General features: G+C 33.2%; 1 protein-coding gene across 6 annotated transcripts in view; it reads left to right on the top strand.

The window, feature by feature from the left end:
• Positions 1-8,094, top strand: part of NFAT5 (nuclear factor of activated T-cells 5) — a 118,500-nt gene extending 110,406 nt beyond the window's left edge. For all 6 annotated transcript variants that reach the window (XM_018062213.1, XM_018062214.1, XM_018062215.1 and 3 more), the window contains one exon: positions 316-8,094. The gene's annotated coding sequence lies outside the window, so the exon portion shown is untranslated. The remainder of the gene's footprint in view (positions 1-315) is intronic.

The following is an 8,637-nucleotide window of genomic DNA, read 5'->3' on the forward strand; positions in this document are numbered from 1 at the left end:
GTTTAGACTCTGATCTTTTAAAATATGGCTTTCTCACAAAATGGTACCTTTTTTACCCTGAATTGATTGCTCTGAATGATAACTTACAGTCATATTGTTAATACTGGGCATTCCTTCTATTATATGTTGGATATAATTACATCTCATTTCACTTCCTCAAGAAGTAAACCTTGAATCTGAAAAAATATGACAGTATAAAGGTGGTAAAGTATCATTTATAGTACTGTAATATATTTTGGGATCATTCAGGGCAACAGCAACTTTGTAAATGCTTTCCCGCCATAGTGAGTTAAATTAAACATCTTTTTTTTTTAGAAATTCCATGAAGAAAATCCTGATTTCAAGATATCCTAAGATCTTGTGATTCCATGAGGATTATCGAACTGTTACTTTAAAAAGAAAACAAAATATGAAAAACTGTGATTGAGTAAATGGATAGATTTTACTCTGGCTGCAAAAGAGCACACCTTGGCTACCTATTGCAGTGATTAACCACCATTGTTAACATCTTTATATTTTATGTTCCTAATAACAGTGATGACTGAGAATCTATTTGAGTTTCCAGCTGACAGAATTAATTATTGCTATTTCCGTAGGCACTCTTTCTTTAAAAGTACAGTTTAAATTGACAAGCTGGATCACTCAGTTATTATTGCTATTAGAAAATAATTCATGTTTCATGTTTACTTTTGTTCATTTGTATTTTCTTTTCTGCATTGTTTAGTCAAGTAGTGGCTTATGAAGAAGAGTTCAAATAATAACTAAGGCTGTGATTTTTCAGTATAAAAAGCACAGCTATTGGCTATAGTGAAGGAATCTTTTCTCAGTTTTTATGGAGAAACTGAAGGGATAACATTCTGACAGGTAGGCTGTATTAAGAGCTCTGCACGGATAAGAGGCCTCTATTTATCACAGACAACACACTTACAAATGGAACAGCTGGAATGCTATTGATTTTATTTTTCAGAGAGTCGTTAATTCTCTATGTTTCTGTTAAGGGTTTTAGCCATAACTGTGCATAAAAAAGAAATATCTTGCTATATTAAAAAAATGAAGGGGATGATATATGGTAAATTATGTTCTGATAGCCTCCTACAGTAGTTAAAACTGACAGTAATTTGAGTCTGTTTTCTTCTTATCCCAGTCTTGGACTGGTATTCTCTTTTTATGTTCATCTATGTTATCCTTCCCCTCTTCCTTTTATTTCAGACAACTAGTAATATGCTACTAGCTTTGTGACCCTGTAGTAACTTGAATAAAAAGACCATGTTGATCTACGGTTACCCAACAACTCCTGCAGCACAGGCAGGGGGGTACCCTTTTGGGAATGAGGGGAACTGACTCCTGAGAAATAAGAAACAATGCATTTTTTCCCCATGAACGGTGCTGTTCTGAAGTCTTCAAATTTTTCCCTCTTATAGGAAGCAGTGTAAATGTTAATTAAAAAAAGAGAGAGAAACTAAAATTTCTTGAAACATCGCTTCTCCCTGAGCTGTAGTAAGTGTGATGCACTTGTCACCTCAGTGCTTTACAGTTCGAAGTGGTTGTTTACCTGATGGTTCCCACAAGCCTTAGGCTTTACAGGGTCATATCATTGACTTAAAGTGAAGAATTCATTTGTGTTACATCTATAGAGAGCAAAATAACACACTCCAGAACTTGCAGTTGTAGTATTAGTTATACAGATTTGGGTGTTCTCACCACCCATGGGATGCCTGCTTCTCACTACAACCTATTGTCTGGACATATGCTTACGTCTTATTCTCCTTTTGGCATGTAGAAAGCTGTTAATACAATTTAAGGCCAAATTGTGTGTGGCTTCTATATGTAGATAAGATGTTTTGGCATTCTTGTCCGTTTCATTTATTTTTTTAAATGTACAAAAAATAGCCTGTTAATTGTTCATTCAAGGCTACATTTCTGTTTTTTGTTTTTGTCTTTTCTATCCTATACACTTAGTTGAACTTTGTGGAATTGTGGTGTTGGTTTTGTTTATACAGCTGGATTTTTCCCCCTTTTTGTGATGGTCTTCCTTGGTTCTTTGAATGTACTCTTCTTTGTTTTTTTCTCTTTGGTCTCATTTATTCTTCCCTCCACCCCCAACCCTTTCTTTCTTTCTTTCTCTCTCTGATTGAGAGGCATTGAATTATGTTTTCAGTAGTACAGGCTTCTTGCCGATATGAAGGGAACTTTTCAGAAAGAGACCTACTCTGGGTCATTTAATTTTGAATACAGTTTTCAATCGTTCAAGTTTTGGATGGTTTATATCTAATGTGTGTTTCATTTTTTTGGAAAGCTATATTTTGTATTTAGGAAATGGTATACTATTTTGCTATTTGTACTGAGTGAGTACATTGGCATAAATATAGAAATTTATATATATACATATATATAACTATTCTTTTTTTGCCACACATTTTTGTGGTAAATTTGTGAGTTTGTCTGATGTTCTACCACAACGTGGCGTCTGATAAAAGTGAGGGGGGGGGTTTGTTATGTCTTTATTGAGTATTTAAGTATCTTTTGAAACAAATGACCTGTTCATCTGTGGCCATTCCATCAGGCAGTTCCTTGATGTGATTAGTGGGCTAAAGTCAGCTTCCTGTGTGTTCGCTGGATCTTACACTCAGCAAAATGTTCAAGTAAGGAAACCCATCTAGGCAGTTGTGTCAAATGGTGTTTCACAAGAATGAGCCATCCAGTCTTTGCTCACTATATATTTAATATTTTATTATTGTTGTTATTGTTATTATTAATTGGCTTTCTGTATTCTATGCCTTTTATTTATAAAGACACTAAAAAAAAAACATGTTTGTAATTTTAATAACATTTTCCCCATCTTGTAATGTCCAGAGCTACTTTATAAATTCTCTAAACCAAAAGCATTTTCATATATATATATATATGTATGTATGTATGTATATATATATATATGTATCTCCCCACCCCATCAGGAAAAATTACCCAGTATAGTTCAGGTTATGAGAAGGACCAGCTACACAATCCAGTGCTTCAATTTTAAAATGGATAACTAATTACAGAGGATTGACTGATGTTAGAAAGCTTATCCAGTGGTATAAAAATAAGTTAGAAATAAAATGCTGTAAGTTTATTTCTGAGTTTTCTGAATTTTTTCCCAAGAGATTACACAGGAGACTCAGGAAAGTCTATTTGTTCATCAAGTTCCACTGTTAACACTGCTCTATGGATGAAGTGGTGGCAAGAAGACTGGCTTGTGTGCTGACTTCTGTTATTTAGCAAGAAGTTTATCATTGTAAAATGCTGATTGCCAATGCCAAGTCACCAGGGACCAATTTTGTGTTTTGTACTATCTCAGTTTAGAACAGAACATACACCTGAACTGTAGTGGTTTGATTGGATGGAGGCAGAAAACCCAGTTTTTATTTTCATAAATTTTGTGGTTATTTGTACAAGGGCTCTGCTAAGATACCATATTCTTAATTCAGTAACGATTTTTTTTTTAACATTGTTAAATGTTCCTTACTGGTAAAAGGTCAATGTTAAGTACAGCATTCAGAACATATTATTTGGTTAAAAAAAAGTATTTGTCTTCTTATTGAAGAGCTAGCTTAGTTGTCAGTGGTTGATACTTGTGCTACCAATACAGATTCAAGATTACTGTTACAAGTTACATCTATATATGGGAGAGATTCCAAGAGCCAGCAGAGTCCTTGGAAACAACAATTTACTAAATTTACTTATGGCAGAAGGACTTAAGTGAACTATAAACCACATTTTATTCCTTTATATTGTTACATTCAATTGTTCTTGCCTTTAGGAACTCACATGAATGCTTGGAGCTTATCTGTATGTCTGCATGATTGTGTGTGTATGTGTGTTTGTCCTTTATTCCTTATTGTCATTCCATTATATATCCACCAACATGGGAGAAGTTGTATACAACAATTAGCAGTTGTATTTTGCTTCTTAGCTTTATCTTGTTACCTTTGTAATTAGAGTATTATGTTGTTATTTAACCAATGCAAATCTGTTTTCGCCAGTCTCCCTAGAACAGGTTTTTAAAGGGCTTTGTTTATCATAGAAACAGTATTGCGAGGGACCTTCCTTCCTTTCTTTTTTGTACTATTGTTTATGCTGTAGTTGGGAATTTCATTACAGTGCATTTCTTGCCCATCAGAACCTCAGTTAATCCACCTAGGAAAAACTGTGTCAAAGGGAATGAGAAAGAAACTAGAGAATAATTCCTTTTGACCATTTAAGCCATTATAAATGCTTATTTTGGAAAAGGATAACCTGTTTAGATGCATCAGCAATTATAGACCAGAAATTAAATGCTTAAATTAAAATTAATCAAAGCCTCAAAATTCAACATGGTTTTATAAATACTCACAGGGAGTACTTGAGAATGTTTTCATCTTTCTGGTAAGAATTTCTGTTTTAGTATTTGTTTTCTAGTTGATTATTTTCTAACTAATTGAAAATTATATTCGACCTATTAGCTTCTGACCATTCTGCTTCATGACCACAGGCTTCTTCCCTTAGCCAGACAGCTATGTTATATCTGCATGCCTTTGTTTTGTGGAGGGACTTAATAGAAGAACGAGCGTATAGTTCAGTGGCTTTATTAGAAAAATGGCTCGGAATATATATACCCCAGTGAATGGTGTAGTATAATCTCATAACATGTATTAAAAAGAGGTTTTCCTGTCTGCTTATTTGTGTCATTAGAGCTAAATAGTGAAGATGATGTTCATAATGTAGTAAATACCAGAATAATACCTAGAATATCATTTGTGACTTGTCCCAACACTCTAATTACTTCTTTAATCCCCCTTTGTTTTTGTGTCATTCTAGCCTCATTTATTAATATGAATCTATTTTTACTCCACTTTCTCTTTCAGGAAATTTTTTAAATTAATATTTTATATCTAGATTAAATGCTTATGGAAAAGTGCCTTTTTACCATGATAGTGCCCCTTTCTTATAATTTCATTTTTCATTGTTGCCAAAAACACATAGGCAAATGACTTTAATAGTCTCAACTTTCATTTTTTCTTTCTGGTAATTCTTTTTTCCGTTTCTTGATCACCATAGAAAAGTTTCAAACCTTCCTAATGCCCATTGGCAGAAGAGGAACAGAAAAGATATATAGCTAGGATTGTTTCTTTGAAAAAGGATAAGTAAAAGATCCTCTTTTAGACTTTATATAAATTAGATAAATTTGTCTTCATCGTGACCAGCTGTCAAAAATTTTACTATATGTGAGACTATGGCTCAAATGTGTATGGTTACCTTTCAGAAAGGAAGTTGAAGCACCTGCTCTGCTCTTAATTATAAGATGGATGAAAATAAATCAATGACAAAGCTTGGTAATGTCAATTTTTCTAATGATAGTCAAATAATTCATTGTTTGTGCCTCTTGCCCATCAGAACCTTAGTAATCTGCACATGAAATATAGTTGCAAAGGAAATGAAGTTATATCTGAGTCCCCCAGAACTAAAATAATTCCTTGCAGCCAGATAGAGTTGGATAGGGTGTCCCTCTATTTGTTTTGTTATTTTTGCCTATGTTCCAGCTCCTCACCATAGTGGTGGTGCCTAAAGAAAGGCCATCAGCAGCAAACAGGTCAGGACAGTAGTGACTTAGAGATAGAGCTGCTTTCCCTGTGTGAGTATTTCCATTACTGTTGGTGGCTCTAAAGACTGCAGATCTTTATGCAATATTCTCAATACCCTAATGATATTATGCACTTTAATCATTCCAAAGAAGTAAAAAATGCTGTATAGTGATGATTCCTTTTGATGACTACATTTTAACTGTTTAGAATGTTTATGTCCCTTTTTATTTTGGATAGCCAACTTGGTATGTTACGGGAATATTTTCTAAAATGACTGTATAATAGGACTTACTAAGGCTTTGAGATGTAACTGACTATAAGGGGAAATGATTACATTTCAGAAAATCATTTTAGAAACATTAAAATGTTCAGCTTGCTAATCTGTATGTTTGAGAGTTAATTAACCAGCTTTCTTCCTATATTTTTTGTTTCATATTAATAACATAGTATATAGTTTTCTACATGTATGTATAAACCAATGGTTCTCAAAATGTGGTCCTCAGCCCACCAGCCAATGTCTGTATCACCTGGAAACTAGTTAAAAATACAAAATCTTGGGCCTTATTTCAGACACAGTGAATCAGAAACTCTGGAATGAGACTCAGCAATCTCTGTTTTTAACAAGCCTTCTGTTAAAGGTGATTCTGATGCATGCCAAAGTTTGAGAACCACTGGTTTATAGTGTATACAGTAAAATTTATTAATAGAAAGGGCTTTTTTCCCACTCACACAATTATACATTGTTCTAAATGTAAATTCAGTTTAACATGGTTATCCATAATCATTTACTAGTAACGATAATTTATTCTCAGTACTACCTATAGAAATATATTTTATATACAATTAGTCCAGTTATTGATAATTTAGTTAACTTAGTTTGGTGTATTCCTACCACATACTAAAAAGTTTACATTAAATGACTGATTTAAATATATAGGTGCAATGGTCTATATTTTTATTTTAACTATGGTGACATTTAATTAGCTAACATAATTGACGGGTGCTAAAGTCTCCTGTTTATCCATAAAATGGGTACATTGTGGGCAGTGATAATTCAAGCTTCATTTTCATTGCCTCTTACCTTACCAGCAGACGACAGTTTTGTCCTGGCTAGACCAACTCTCAGAACAAAATTATTTGTCATTCCTTATATTTACATTTGTATCTGAGCTATTAAACAACATGGCTAGCCAGGTCAACAAAGCACCTTATTTAATTTCTTTTTTTAATAGATAAATCTCCTTTTAAAATAGCTTGCTTTATATGAAAGCTGACGCACTGGAAATATAACTACCCTTGGTTGGAACTTATGCTTCAAACAAGACACTGTATTATTTAGTTTAGGCATTTCTCCCTTTCCAATTATATGCAACTAACTATAAGATAAATAGATTTATTTATTCATTTTAATCTCCCTCTATAATTCAGTACCTCCATAATTGCTGGTGTTTACAAATCACCAATTAATTCATGAAAGAAAAATGTACATTTCAAAATAAAAATCACCACTGCTGTGTTTGCTTAATAGTAGCAGTGGAAATGTAAGTGGCTTACTCTACAAACTTTGGTGCTGGAAATACATAGGCAAACTGTTGGGAGATGCTCTAGCTACATTCCTGCTTTCTTGTTCCTGTTACCATCTTTATCACCTTATTGCATACTATATTCTTATTACATAAGGCATTCTACCATACCACAATATTATTAAACTCCAACTTGTAATATTTTCTTTAAAAGTTCTGTGTTTAACCATATTACCGTGCTTTCTTTTCCCAGAATTAATTTGCCTAATTTGAGATAGTTTGTATAACTATTATTATTTTAGCTAATGAGCCTCAGGACAGCACACACAAACACACACACACACACATACACACACATGCCTTCTCAGATGTTTGAGAGTGACTTTGGAATCAGATTAAAGAACTGTCCTGCACAGAAGTGTTTATGACTTTCAGTGACAAACTGACTCCAGTGACATTGAGCTAATTTCTTTTGATCTAATGAATGTATCTGCTTCACCTTGTTCCCTTACTTTGAATTGATAAGCTCCAAGTATTTATTACTTTTTTCAGATACTTTTTACTGAGTTCATTCATTTGTTTTACTTAGTCTTTTAATAACTATACTACAGTTATTTCATTAACCTGTTCTCAAGTGGTTTAACTACCATTCTGCCATTTAAGTTTTTTATTTAATTTTATTTGCTTGAGTACACTGATCAACCACTGAGCTGCCTTCTTCCATTGTCCTGCAATGATATAAGGGTTACATTTTTGTGTATATGGCTTTCATAGTTGGTATTTCAGAGCACTGACACCAGATACTTCAGTTTATTCTCTGGGGGGAACTTCATTTGCATCTATGTTTTTAGCTATCTGTGATAACTTGTTAAATATTAAAAAGATATTTTGCTTCTATTGGAACATTTGTATACTCGCAACTATATTTCTGTAAACAGCTGCAGTCAAAAATAAAACATTGAAAGTTTTCATTTTGTAGTGGTTAACTGTCTTTTTTCCTCAGACTTTATGAATGAAGTCATATCTAAGAATGTCAACTTTGAACAACATGAATATGTGACTGAACTTAAAAAAAGTCATTAGGAAAAGGCATGAAATGAAATATTTTTAATAGTGACTTTGTACCTACTGTTTTACCAGGTAGTGTACAAAAGTGACTTAGTGTGATAGAATTTTTATTTGTTTTACTTAAAGTGTTTCATGTTTAGTAAAATAATACATACATGTGGTGACAAGTTATGAATTGTGGAGGTGCTTTTGATGAAAACAAAGTCTCCCCAGCCCTCAGTCCCACATCCAGAGGCAGTCTCTTTTTATTCTTCTGTAAGTTAATCATTCAGAATGATTTTAGGTGATTTACATGGGTAAACATTATTTTTAAACATGTGTGTGTGTGTGTGGATGTACATTAGAAAAACATACAATGTGTTTACCTACTAGACTATGGGGAAATGTGAGTCAAAGCCAAAATTCTAAATAAATACTAATACAGGTGATACATGAATATTGTGTAT

Source organism: Capra hircus, chromosome 18, assembly GCF_001704415.2.
Source record: "Capra hircus breed San Clemente chromosome 18, ASM170441v1, whole genome shotgun sequence".
NCBI classification, from domain to species: domain Eukaryota; kingdom Metazoa; phylum Chordata; class Mammalia; order Artiodactyla; family Bovidae; genus Capra; species Capra hircus.